Below are 12,799 nucleotides of genomic sequence, written 5' to 3' on the forward strand. Positions count from 1 at the left end.
TGCAACGTTTAGTAAAAGGAATCTTATAATAAAACAAACCACAAGATAAAATGATTTTGAATTAATTAGTTTGTCCATGGGAAAAATGCTCATGGAGGCGCCCAGTGTGATGTTTGTTCAAAGCTAACCCTAACCAGCACAACAACAAAACGATATGTTTTCCTGTCGATATGCTCTGGGGGGAAACATTCTGGAGAACTTACCGCTGAGAGCGGAGAGAATCGTTCATTTATCGTTTCGCTTGCTCCGAGCCGGAGATGTTTCTCTCTGTGAACAGTTGAGCATCAAACCTGGGGCAACCTCCGTTTCGAAACCGGTTTCACCGTCCGCTTGTGTTGGTGTGCCAGCGGTTCGCGTTCCAGTTTCCGCACGCGTTCCGCGCAGTCGATGCCTGCATCGCAGCAGGCCCCACGATGGAGCTCGAGCTCAGTTCGCCGCGTGCTTCCGTTCGGTTGACAGGCGGACAGGCAGTCGGGATTTGTCCGTAGATTTTGCCGTGCGTTGCGGGAAAAAGGTTATCGTCGGTCGGTCGAGTACCGGTGTCGAGTGCGTGTGCCCGCAAATTAGTCGTCTCCGCGCGTACATTGTGTGCGTGCGTCCGTGGTGTGCCGTGTTGTGCTTCAATTTCTTGTTTTTTTGTTTTCTGTACATATGCAGCCCCATCGTGTGTGTGTTCCGGCCGATGGCGCCCGTACGTGCCCCCTGGTGAACGAGTGTGAGTTTGCTTTTGTTTGCCGTTGCCATTCTGAGCCGCAGTTTCTTTCATCCGCTTGGTGCAATTATGCGATTGCTTCGATCAACGAAGTGCTGGAGTGTTTGATGTTGTTGCTGATGCAGTCTCTGTGTGTTTGTGTATTGGTTGTGTATGCTATCGCGAATGTTTTCGCCGATGAAAAGAGAATTCACGGAATCAAAAGGGCAATTTGGCCAAATAATGAGCCTCTGCCAGTGTGCTTGGTGGCGTGTGTGCCCCGTGTGTGCAGTGTCTGGTAGAATAGAACGGCTGGTTGCGTGCTCCGAACGTCAATGTCAAACCGTATATGGCAAATAGCGCCGGACAGGAACGAACAAGCTCCAGGCGCCACACTCCATGCACGCGTACGGTATGACTCGCACATTCGCAACATGGCAACAACACATACGCGTGCCTCGTGTGTGATGTGGTTTTTCGGCTGACCCCCCACCCCTTTCCCCGAAACCTCGCCCTCGCGAAGTGCGTGCAAAAGGTGTGTTCACCTTTTTGCTGCGATTCTGCTCTTCCATATGAACCTGAACCGATATCGCACACCATCACCATGTTCTTCGCTGTTGTACTGCGTTTCCTTCTTCTTCATTTTCATTTTTTTTAATTTCTCCCATTCACCGCAGCGGAAATGGATATCTGGCCGGTTTTTTTGACCTGCGGCGGACTTGAATGAAAACATGGCCGTGAAAATAACAGCTCCACCGGTACAAAAGCGCCATTGTGATAGAATTCTGCAAATTGGCCTTTGATGATGAATAACTTTTGTTGGCTACGGGCGATTCAAGCCGAAATCAAAATGGTTGCGATGGGCGCCAGTTGCTTGGATTAATCTTTTGATCGGTTTATGTTGTAGATTGTGTTGTGTGAAAAATATCCATCGCTGGAGCCAAAATAGATGTGCTGAACAAACAGGGTTTCGGAAAAGACACGTCAACGAATTTGTTGAATAATCCTGCTGATCGAAGGGTGCCTTTAAATCGCCTATTTAAGCCTACTTTAATATGCAGTGTCGTGCAGGGCCAAACGAGGCAGCAAGTGGGGAGAGAAAACCCTCGGTATGGATGGTTGGTTTCGTCGATGATTAAAGGAAACCCTTGGCCTGCCCCACCCCCTAACGCCTAGTTCGGTAATCGATATTCAGACGAGGCGAAAGGAACGAACGGCTTACTGTCGGGGAAAAACACCAACCCCTCATGCACACACCTTCATAAATCAAGTGTCTAGAAGAAATTTTACCTGGAATTTTATGCCACACTAGCCTTGATTTTGCCGCGTCAATACTACGCTGGAGTTGGTTGGATGGAAATAATGGGTTTCGCCGGAGAAAAACCGACAGGATAACGACGACAAGCGAGGGCGGTAAAACGGGGATGGTGCTCCCGAAGGGGTTTCGGAACAGATTTTATCGAGCGGAATTTATCGTATATACATTGTACTGATGGCCTTCTTTCGCCACGCCAAGACCGACGTCGGTGCTGGCAGCCGATTCGAACTTTCTGCAAAATAGAGAGCCCAAATCCGGAGAAATCAACGTCACGATCCGATCGAACGTCTTGAGGTTGCCAAATTACCAGCGGCGATTGGGTTCGGAGTTTTCGGGCCGGCGAAACGCAGCGAGAGAAAAACCGCCCCACGCAGTGTTGTTTATGTTGAGCCCGCTAGCCGCTTCTCGTCGTCGTCCCCCTCCCCTCGCAACGGGGAGGGCTTTTCCAATTTGCAGCTCGTGCTAGGGGAAAATCGATTTGCCAAGAAGTCGACCAACGACCGCCGTCGCTTTTTTTCCAGTTTTCCACAGAGCTGCATTTGTTTGCTTTTCCGTAGCCTCGCAAAAAGTTTTGTCATTATGGGCAAACAACTTTTCGTCTTCGGTGACACCGGATTACCTACACTGCCGAAAGAAACGATATTGAACGTACCTTGTTACCAAAATGAGCTTTTATTAGGTTTCTGCTAATAGGCAAACATTCGGATTACTAATTCCTCTTGTGTATGGTTCAGGAAAAGTATATCGTTATTGAAATCGTTCAATTTCACTTTACCTAAGTCGATTCACCCCCTGATATTTTATTCACCTGTATTACTCCTCAGTAGATGAAACTATTTACAGCATTTAATATTCGTTTCTGTTTTACTTTATCTTTATTCTAGAACACCCTATCAAAAGAGAAAAAATCGACAGAAGTAGTATAGAAGAAATTAAAAGTGTCTGCTTTGCTGACCATTTTCTCGCCAAGAAAATATTTCGGGCATACAGTGCACATGTGAGATTAATTTCCGGTTTAATCAAGTGTTTGTGTTTTTTTGTTTGCCGTTTAGTGAGAATGTTTCTTAGTTCTTGTATCGAAAAATAAATTAATCTACCAAGGTGTCAAATGTGAAGAAAAGTGCAGCACAAGTGAAACTCGGTGCTAAAGTTGCTATTTGGTTGCTGAATAGTGTGTGCTATATTTTCACATAAAGGTGATTGATGTGAATTTTGGGTGGTTGTGAATAACGAATGCTCTCAAGTGTGTCGTGTGTTAGCAGAGTCCCGCTGAATTTCAACTGGAATAAATTCTTTTGCTACAAATAGAGAAATTTGTACTGCAACGTTCTACAAGAGGGTGTTATTTACAATTTCATCGACAACAATAAGGTGAGAATTCTATTAAAATATACTTATCTTTCGTTCCTCATTGTAGGATTATTTCGATTCTGAAAAGAAAATAAAACGGATTGGTACATTCTTTGGTGGTGAAAGGTATCGCATTTCATCACTTTAACGCTATAACGTGAGCGAATTGCATCAAACAGTTCACAGCAAATATGTCAAAGCCATTCCGTAAAAAGCGGCATAATTTCGTCACACGTGAAAACGGCCATCAAAGGCACTCGAATGCGATTTTTCCGGTGATGAAATGCATCGATATGCTATTTTGCTTCCATTGAACCGACCGCAGTTCGGAATGAAATGGCGGGCAATTGTGTTTGTGTTTTTCGTTTTTTCTTTAATATTTGTTGTGTTTTCCTGCGGTTGATTGCAAATATTCATGGGTTTTCATTGTTTTTAATGCGGTTGCAGTACAATGCAGGCGAGATTCCAGGGCACTTTCTCCACCTTTCTCGTGCTTTTTTTAATTTTGATAAATGTACGCAGTGCATGAAAAGTGTACAAAAATAGCACACTTTGTACGAAGTTGCATGCTACAAAGTAGTATTTATTGTTACAATGGCTAGTTTATTGGTACAATGTATGCCAAAAGGTTTTTAATGATATTTTTGAGGATATTATTTATGTGAAGGGTGTTAAAATTTTGAATTGAAAAATAAAAATTAAATATTAAAGCTCCAAATTGTCTAAAAATGCGTAAATCAATGTTACCAGAACCGTTTGTAAATAATGATCCGGCCATTTATAAAAAGACATAATCTAATTAAACACGTTGCATGGAATGTAATCACTGACTCCTTGACGTTGTCTTGATTCGTTTGTGCCATCCATAATTATTCCCGGTCGCTTGTCATTACGTTATCACTTTCACAGTCTTAAGACATGCCACATGCGGTGATTTAGGGAGGCAAGATTAACAACCTCCCGGGGCGGTTTAGGAGATAGCTGGCCATAATGTTTGCTCCGCCACAATAAATTCGCGATGTCAAAACCGCGAAACCACAACGACATGCAGCTTAGCTCACGGTCGCTGCGTTTGCAGATGTGCTCGAAAAGATGTCTCATAATTAATACACGCTGTCGTTAAGATAAATGTACACTTGTAGGAATCGGGTGTTATCCAAAGATTTAGGAAGTCCTAGGACGGAGCGACAGGATCGAGACGTTTGTGGTGAATCAATTCCCGGAAATGTGCTAGCGCAGACTTTGACATCTCTTACATGGTAGATTCTCAATTTATGTCTTGTAAGTAAATACTATTATACCAAACACAATCTTCTGATTTATCAGCAGTTAAAATGGTTATCTCTTGTTTATTGTCAGCAAAAGCGGCCAACTAAAGTGCTTCGATACATAAAACTCATGTGGAGATTGTGGCTAGATTCATTGAATCCCATTAAACCTCTTGTGAGTTGGTGACTAACTCGTTGGAAGAATGGAAAGGTTCGTTGGACAAAGTCTATCCATTTCTCACTATGTTATTAAATATCGCAGACTGTCATTAACTCCTTCCATATCTTCGATCCGTTGGTGCTCTCGCGTCAAGATGATTAATGTTTACATTCTGTTGCACTTAATTGTAAGCCCTCCGATGCACATTCCGACGACCCAATAAAGAAAGGGCCATGGCATGCTCTCACAGACTTTGCCAGATTTGTCTCGTAAAGTACGGGATTGAGGCATGTTACAATCAGTCTTGTAGGTACCTCCATTCCGAGGCAGGGCCGATTGAAACCCATAGAAGTGGACATTAGGTCCCGACCCTCCGATATGACACCTTCCCTTCGACGCGAACAATAAGTGTCCGTACCAGGCTGGTCTGATCGATGTCACGGCTTTTTATTGGGTTTTGCACGTAGATGACTAATCGATGTGTCAAATGCATCCGTAGCGTTGTAAAAGCGCCCGCCAGACGGTGTCTGGCCGAAGGTGTCATAAATTTGTGTGTCGCAATCTGTGTACCAACGGGTGACGTTCCGTGTGTGTGTGTGTTTGACCAATAATCGGTGACAAAACGTGGTCACTGGTGGGCTTCACTTGCGTAGCCTTTGCTTTGCGGAACGGAGGCAAAATACGCGATATAAACGAGCGCAGCCACGGTACTTTAAACCTCCTCCCTTTTTCGCTCGTTTGAGCTGCACGATCGATCGCCACGGAACCCGCCCGCCACGCTCGCGTTGCATAACAAAGGCCATTAAGTCCGGTTGCACCGTGCACATGCAGAACGGTGCCCACCAACACCGGCACGTTGCATGCACGCAGTGACCTGTACGTGTGCAGCGGTCGTTTTCCGGTTTTTTTTCTTCCGAGCCCTTCATTTCCATGTTGCCACGACGCGGATTTTGCCTGGTGTCAGCAAGTATCTGGGTCTAGTTCGGTTGTTCGGCAACTCGGAAGCGCCCCGGGCGAATGGTGGTTACAGGCGAAAAAAGTCAACGTCTAATGAAAGGTAAACAGAAGGGAATGGAAATTGCCAGCGATTGCTGGTAAATATTAGACGAAGCGTTGCGAAGCTCGGGGTTTGACTTCGTGCTTTCTGAAACATCATAGAATCATGTGTAGAAACCTTTCCGAAATGCGGAGTTGGTGTTTTTATTCCCAATATCATACCGAACTGTAAAGAAGAACAAATAAATTACAAAATACTTTCGTACCTGTACATCAAGGTATCAACTAGTGATGAGAATAACTGCTCTTTTTAAAAGTTCGTGTCGGAGTGAACAAGCATCACGATGATTCGAATCTTTAAGTCACTGTTTTGTGATTTGAAACATGTAAAATGACTTATTAGTCGTCGAGGGGATTTGCATTTGAGTGAGTAAAAGAGCTAATCGTCACAGAGATTTGAATCCCAAGTAGCGATTCGAATCCCAAATAAGGATTAAAATCCCAAGAGTGAGTAAAAGATTTAGTAGTCGCTACAGAGAGTCAAATCCCAAACTGGGATTCGAATCCCAAATTGTACGTGTATTCATATGTAGTTCGTATATACAGGGTGGCATCGTAGAAGTGATACACTTTGTTTATGTGATAAAATTGAAACCAGGTACGATATCTCTTCGAAATTGATTTAAATAACTTCTATTACTACTTAACTTGCATTTGACTCAATTTATTTCAAATCTTTCACCTATGAACTTGATAACGGCCCGTAGACGCTTTTGGAAGTCGTTGAAGGCCGCACGCACAACTTCATCCGATATTTCTTCCCATATCTTTAGCAACCGTCTCTTGAATCCGGCCAAATTCAAACGTTTGACGTCGCCTAACTTCCCAAGCATGTATCCCCATATGCTGAAGTCCAACGGATTCAAATCTGGAGAGGCAGCAGGCCATTCCGATGCGTTGATCAAACATGGCAAATGTTCCTTGCACCACTCCTGAACGATTGAAGCTTTATGGGATGGAGCTGAATCCTGTTGGAAGCAAAAGCTGTCTTTGCCAAAAAGCTTCATAGCGTATGGTTTCAAGTGGCCTTGGAGAACGTGTTCTAAATAATACTCCTTGTTTATCTTCACGCCTTTATCGATAAATAACAACGGCAACTTCCCTTTGGTCGAGATAGCTCTCCAAACCATAACCGCTGACGTATTTTGATACCGCTCGACTGCTCTTTTATCGGCTGGTATATCCCGAATAGATGCTCCATAGACTCGATCATTCTGCTTATTTAAGGGAGCCTCCAGAGTGAACAGTTTTTCATCCGAAAAGATGATGTTGTGGCCTGCGTGCGTCTTCAGTAGCAAGCGAGATCTGGTAACCCTGTCGGCAATATTGTTGGAGGTTAAGCCGTGAATTTTCTGCTTTTTAAAGGCTTCGTAACCAAGGTCCTTTTTCAAAATGCATTGCCTGGCAAAGTGACTCATGTTCATGTCACGCGCCATTTTTTTCCCGAGCGAGCTGGATTCCGCCGGACACGTTCCTTTACCGCTTTAATCACCGCTGGAATCCGGACACTCCGTTTTTTACCCGGTTTCTTCTTTGGAACAACTGTCCCTGTCTCCTCGTATCGCTTGATGGTCCGGTAGACAAATAATCGACTTAAATTGAGATGAGACAGTTTCTGCCAAATCTGAATGTTTGTCAAACCTTGCATATGCAAAATTTTTACTTGCTCGCGACTTGAATTCATTGTAGTTACTAGAAAACTGAACTGAACACTAAGTGTACGTTTTGGACATAAATAGTAAACAAGTAAATCTGTCGAAATATACCCATTTGTTTAACACACTGGGTACAGGGGTTTGGCAGAAACCGCTCGAATAAGTGTATCACTTCTACGATGCCACCCTGTAAAGTCCCAGCTTGGGATCGGAATCCCTTTTTGTGATTCGAATCCCTTGGGACTTGAGACGCCACTCTTTGGCGACTAGTAACTCTTTTACTCACTCTTGGGATTCGAAAATCTATGACGACTAGCATCTCTTTTACTTACTCATTCACTTTTTTGGGATTCGGAATTGGGACCAAAAAGGAGTAACAAAACTTATCCGATAGGATTTAAATTAATCATTGATCAGTAAAATTCAATTCAATCACAGTATGTACACCACTAGTATCAACATTGGAACCTTTCTAACTCCAACAAGTAAACCAAAAGTTCCATATGTTGAATAAGGTAAATAAAATATTTAAACCAAAGATGAAACTTAATTTCTAAAAGCCCAATTCCGAGTACTCATTCCTTAAAATTGGAGATGTACTTCTACCAGTACCTGGTAGGGCTTAAATTCTTCAAAACTTTAAAGCTTGTTCAGACCTTTCGAGCGTAGCCCAAATGTTGCCTGCCTTGGTGTATCGGAAAGAAAATGAACCCCGGAAGACGTTCCTCGAGCCAGATGCGATGGTTAGTAGATTGTTTGCTTCCGCCTCCTTTCGGTGAAGCCACTCTCCGTCGTACAGTTTGGAGAATCGAATCGCCTTCGCCCTACTGTGAACGAATGAGGTTTGCCTATCGGCAGAAATGCAGGCCGGGCATATTGTACCGGAAGGTGCTCGATACTGCACGTACGGGGTTTCGAGTGTTGAAACTTTCAAGATAACAGACCATCCCACGGCTTGGCTTTGCCGGGGCGCAATACTTTACGGTCAGGCTGGTAAGGCATTTTAAGATGGCCGTGCCTACGACGGGGTCTGTACGAAGAAGATACCGGTAAGTGTTGTGTGTATCCTTCGGGCGTTGGTTATATTCCCCCCGTTGTGGTCCAAAGGGGTGGCGCCATCTTCGGTTCGCTTTCCGAAAAGTTTGGATAAGGAATTTAAAGTTCACAAAAAAAACCGAGGAAATCGGTTCTTGTCTCGAAGCGGCCAGCTGGGATGCGGAAATTGGGTTTTTCCATAGCATTTCTCTTGTATAACGCTCAACTTCTGCCCAAGCGCTTACTTCGTAGCCATCCAACTCGTGCCCAGGCCCTCCGAGTGAGCCACTTGCGAACAATTTCGATAGCAGCAACCCGTTGACAGTCGGTTTGGTGGATTGGCTAAGAAAGTGCGCCCGAATGGATTCCCAATGGTGTGCCAACTTTGTGGAGAACTTAGCTGCACTAAACTTTTCCCCCGGTCGGGTTCCGGCGCAAGGATCCTGTCCAGGAGCTCTTTAGCTGTTGTGTGCGAATCGTTTAAATATTTAGCACAACTCGAACGGCACCAAACTTCCCATCCTTTGCTCTGGTCGCGCTTGGTTTAAATTCGGTTCTTTAATAGTTCTTTAAAATGTTTCAAAGCCCGATCAACACAATTACCTACTGTATTTTTTGAGTTAAAGTTTTCAGTTGCCAAATTAAGTGAAGTGACATTAAGCGTTTAAAACTTAATTACTCTATTGAGAAGGTTTAATGGGTTCAATCGAATAATTAATTTTAACGTATTTTTGATTTAGGTAATGAGTCTTGTAAATACTAACACCATAAATTTTTGCTGGAGTAAATGAGTCAAGTTAAGAATTAAATTTAAAAAAATATCGGAATGAAACAAAATACGACGAGATGGACAGGAAATACGACCAATTTAGTCGTCACCATCCGAGCCATGGACAATTTTATGTCAACAGCTTCATGTCACAGCTCGATATCAGTTTTCACACCCGCTTGTTAATAACATTATCGTTTATTATGAGGTGATATCTTGGGCGCCGGTGTTTACCTGTAACCCATTTTTTTCAATATCTGTGTCGGCCGAAATACAATGTTTTCCGTTCTAATTGGACTTCATTCATACTTTTTTGGGGAACTGTAGCACTTGTAAAACAGCTTTGAAGTTCAAACGTCGAGTTGAACGTTTGCCAAAATAACATCAAAATAATTACGAAAATGAAAGGCAGAAACAATCCTGCTTTTGTGTGTGTGTGTGCATAATAAAGTGTTCTAATTGGATAAAAATAGTGCCAAATTACATACCAACTTTGACCATTCGGAGTTTACTCCAACATAATTGACATTTAATCGGATAACGTTTCATATATTCAATAATAGTAATAATGTAGGAAACATTGGTTCGATTTATAACCAACCAATCAAACAGTTAAAAAAACCACTCAATGGAACTTTTCAAGCAGCAAAGATTGCAAAATCAAACAAAATCCCTCGAGTGAACTATGACATACATCCCGTTTTCGAGCGGACTCGTTCGTTCGTTCGTGTCACGCATTCGGATAAAAAATATGAAATATTCACTACCCAATCGCTGCAGGTGTCAGAGAGTGCATCGGGGGAGATGCACCGGCAAAAAAAAAACAAATGCACACCAGTTTTCCTGTCAAAACGGTCTCTTATACCGATGTCTATCTGGCACCGGGAGAGAATAAAATTTCCCAATATTTTATCATCCTAGCCTGGAGTGTATTTTCATTGCGTTTTTTCGTCGGTTTTTGTTTTGCATAAAAGCCCTCCTCAATGAATTGTGTGTGTCCCGCCAATGGGCCAATAATCGACGTTTTTCGCGCGCCTCACCTGTCCGCTTGTGGGTTTTTTTTTGTTTCTACTCCCAACGGTGGAAAAACGTTGGAAAAACGTACGAATTTTAAATGTTGCGCGCTGTTGTTCTCCAGTTTTGATGCGCCGTTTTGCTTCCGGACATTTCTCTCTATCCGGTTAGGTGATTCGATCCGAATCGGTTTGTTTGGTGTTGGGGAAAACTTATTTTCTTTTTATAACCCTCCGCTGGTTTGATGGGGTTTTATATGTAGGCTTTTGCCACCGATTTCATTTCGGATCAATACTTTCTTGTCGCTCCTATTTGATGACACTATCCCGCGGGTTATGACTGTCAACAGTTTTGTGCCGTGTGTTTTTCGATTGTGTGTGTATGTGTGTGTTCCTTCACATTTTTGCTGTCAAAAAGGTTAAAGTGCGTTTTGGCAAACATTTTCTGGCGGACCTTGCCCAAAACACCCATCATGTGGAGGTCGCAAGTGCTGGAGAGGTGAAGGAAATCAGCCGGAAAGCATGACGAAACAAAAATTGCCCTTTCTTACACGGTCCGGAAAACACGCATCACGGTCCAACCGCAGTCTCGTCGATGCTGGTGTGCCGTCGATAGCGCATGTGGTGCGTCTAGACTGGCGGCTTTCATTTCAATCTTTTCCGAACAAACGCCTGGCACGATAAACCGGCCGGAAAAGTATTCTTTAAGCAGGGAGAGAGACTGTGGAGGGAGATAGGAAACGGCCCCGGGGAGGGAGCTTTGCGAGTCCATCCATTTTTCCACTTTTCCGTGGGGCCCTAATCTCATGCAGACTTTACGAGGCTTTCGCTTGTGCGCTTTGTTTGGGGCGAACGGTTGGCGAAATGATATCAATTTTTAACCTGTCAAAATAGGTGGCCTATCGGAACCACAGGCCAACCAGAAAATCGAACTGTGCTGAACAAAAGAACAAAAACAAAAAGGAAAAAAAACCCACCAAAAAACGAAGACAAAAGCGAAAAAAAAAACAAGAAACAGACAAAGGGATGTAGGGAAAACCAAGCACAAAAACACAAACACACAACCAGGCAGTAGGGGGGAAAAATATGCCTCGTTTGATAATTTTACCAAACGAAACACTATATTCCCCTGCCTTCAGGGTTGCCTTTTGGGCGTCTTTAAAAAATAAATAAACCACCGGCCATATAAAATAGATAAACGAGCGTTCGGTGAAGTTTTGACGCAAGTAGCCAATTTTCCGAGGCGGTGTTAAAGGAAGCGGAAAAGTTATATCCCTATTCTCGTTCGGCGGGGTATTTTTTCGTTTTGCAAAACCGGTTCGGTCCTAGGTTTTCAAGGGTGGCGGTTTTGGCTTTGTGGCGCAGTTTTATTTCCGTTAAAATTAGTGCCAATAAAATTCTCCAGCTGTCATAAAGATGGAAAATCGTTATTCGCGCATAATCGTTGCCGAATGCGGCCGGGGAGGGGTTTTTCCTTGTGGCGTTTTATTTGTCCTTAAAAACTGTTTTGCTTGTTGAATGCCGATCGTAACTGACAAGATACACACTTTTCTTCGCTGGACTTGTGCATGGTATGCATTTTATTAATCTTTTTTTCATGGAAATTATATTGTTTTGATTCGGTTGAATTCTACTTCGCTAATCACGTCTTTACACTGTTTTCAGGGCCAATTCGTCGGCATCAAGCTGCTCTTTGTTGGTAGTAGGCAGTCAATTGCACGCGCACTGTTTTTGGTTTGGTTTCGTTAGAAAGCACTTTGGGTTTGTTAAGTTTAACTTTGCCATTATCGGTAACAACATTGGCGCGACAACAACGCGACATTTTCTCGTCGCGTCAATGTTGCTACCGATAATGGCAAAGTTAAACTTAATGAGCCCAAACTGGTTCCTAACGATGCCAAACAAAAACCTTGCGCGTGCAATTCACTGCCTACTACCAACAAAGAGCAGCTTGATGCCGACAAATTGGCCCTGAAAACAGTGTATGGTGATTACTATCACTAACTCGCTTCACTTATGGAAAGTATTTATTGTGCAATCCAATCGATCCCCCTCAATGTTCACGTTGTATTGTCATCGACTAATTATCACATCGAATGCAGGAAGCAATTTACAAGCGTGATAATTATCTTCAATCGACAAACGGTCCAAAAACCGCACGATACGTGCTGCCCCGGTATCAGGTATCAGGCCTTCGCGCTGGGCGACCAAACTATTTAGTCGCCGTAATGCAGGAAGACACTTATAATTCATCTCGCACGCATAAACAACTATCCGATTTTATGGCGCGAAAGGTGCGGCCAGCAAATGGTCACCCCGAATCCCTCGCCCCGCCGAACGGTCATTTAATTAGCCACGCCACTGCAGTTTGCAAGTTTTACGAGCCATTTGGTGCGGTGGGCACGCTGAAGGAAGCTCGCCTGGCGCACATTCGATTTCACAATCACTTTCCTATGGCATCTCGAATTCGCACTAAATCATGAT

The 12,799-nt window shown here is 43.5% G+C and overlaps 1 protein-coding gene across 1 annotated transcript in view; it reads left to right on the plus strand.

The window, feature by feature from the left end:
* The first annotated feature begins 3,276 nt into the window (after window positions 1–3,276).
* LOC131265570 (fat-like cadherin-related tumor suppressor homolog) overlaps window positions 3,277–12,799 on the plus strand; it is a 199,511-nt gene continuing 189,988 nt past the window's right edge. Inside the window, exon 1 of the mRNA XM_058267860.1 lies at window positions 3,277–3,380. The gene's annotated coding sequence lies outside the window, so the exon portion shown is untranslated. The remainder of the gene's footprint in view (window positions 3,381–12,799) is intronic.

Source organism: Anopheles coustani, chromosome 3, assembly GCF_943734705.1.
Source record: "Anopheles coustani chromosome 3, idAnoCousDA_361_x.2, whole genome shotgun sequence".
Classification (NCBI taxonomy): domain Eukaryota; kingdom Metazoa; phylum Arthropoda; class Insecta; order Diptera; family Culicidae; genus Anopheles; species Anopheles coustani.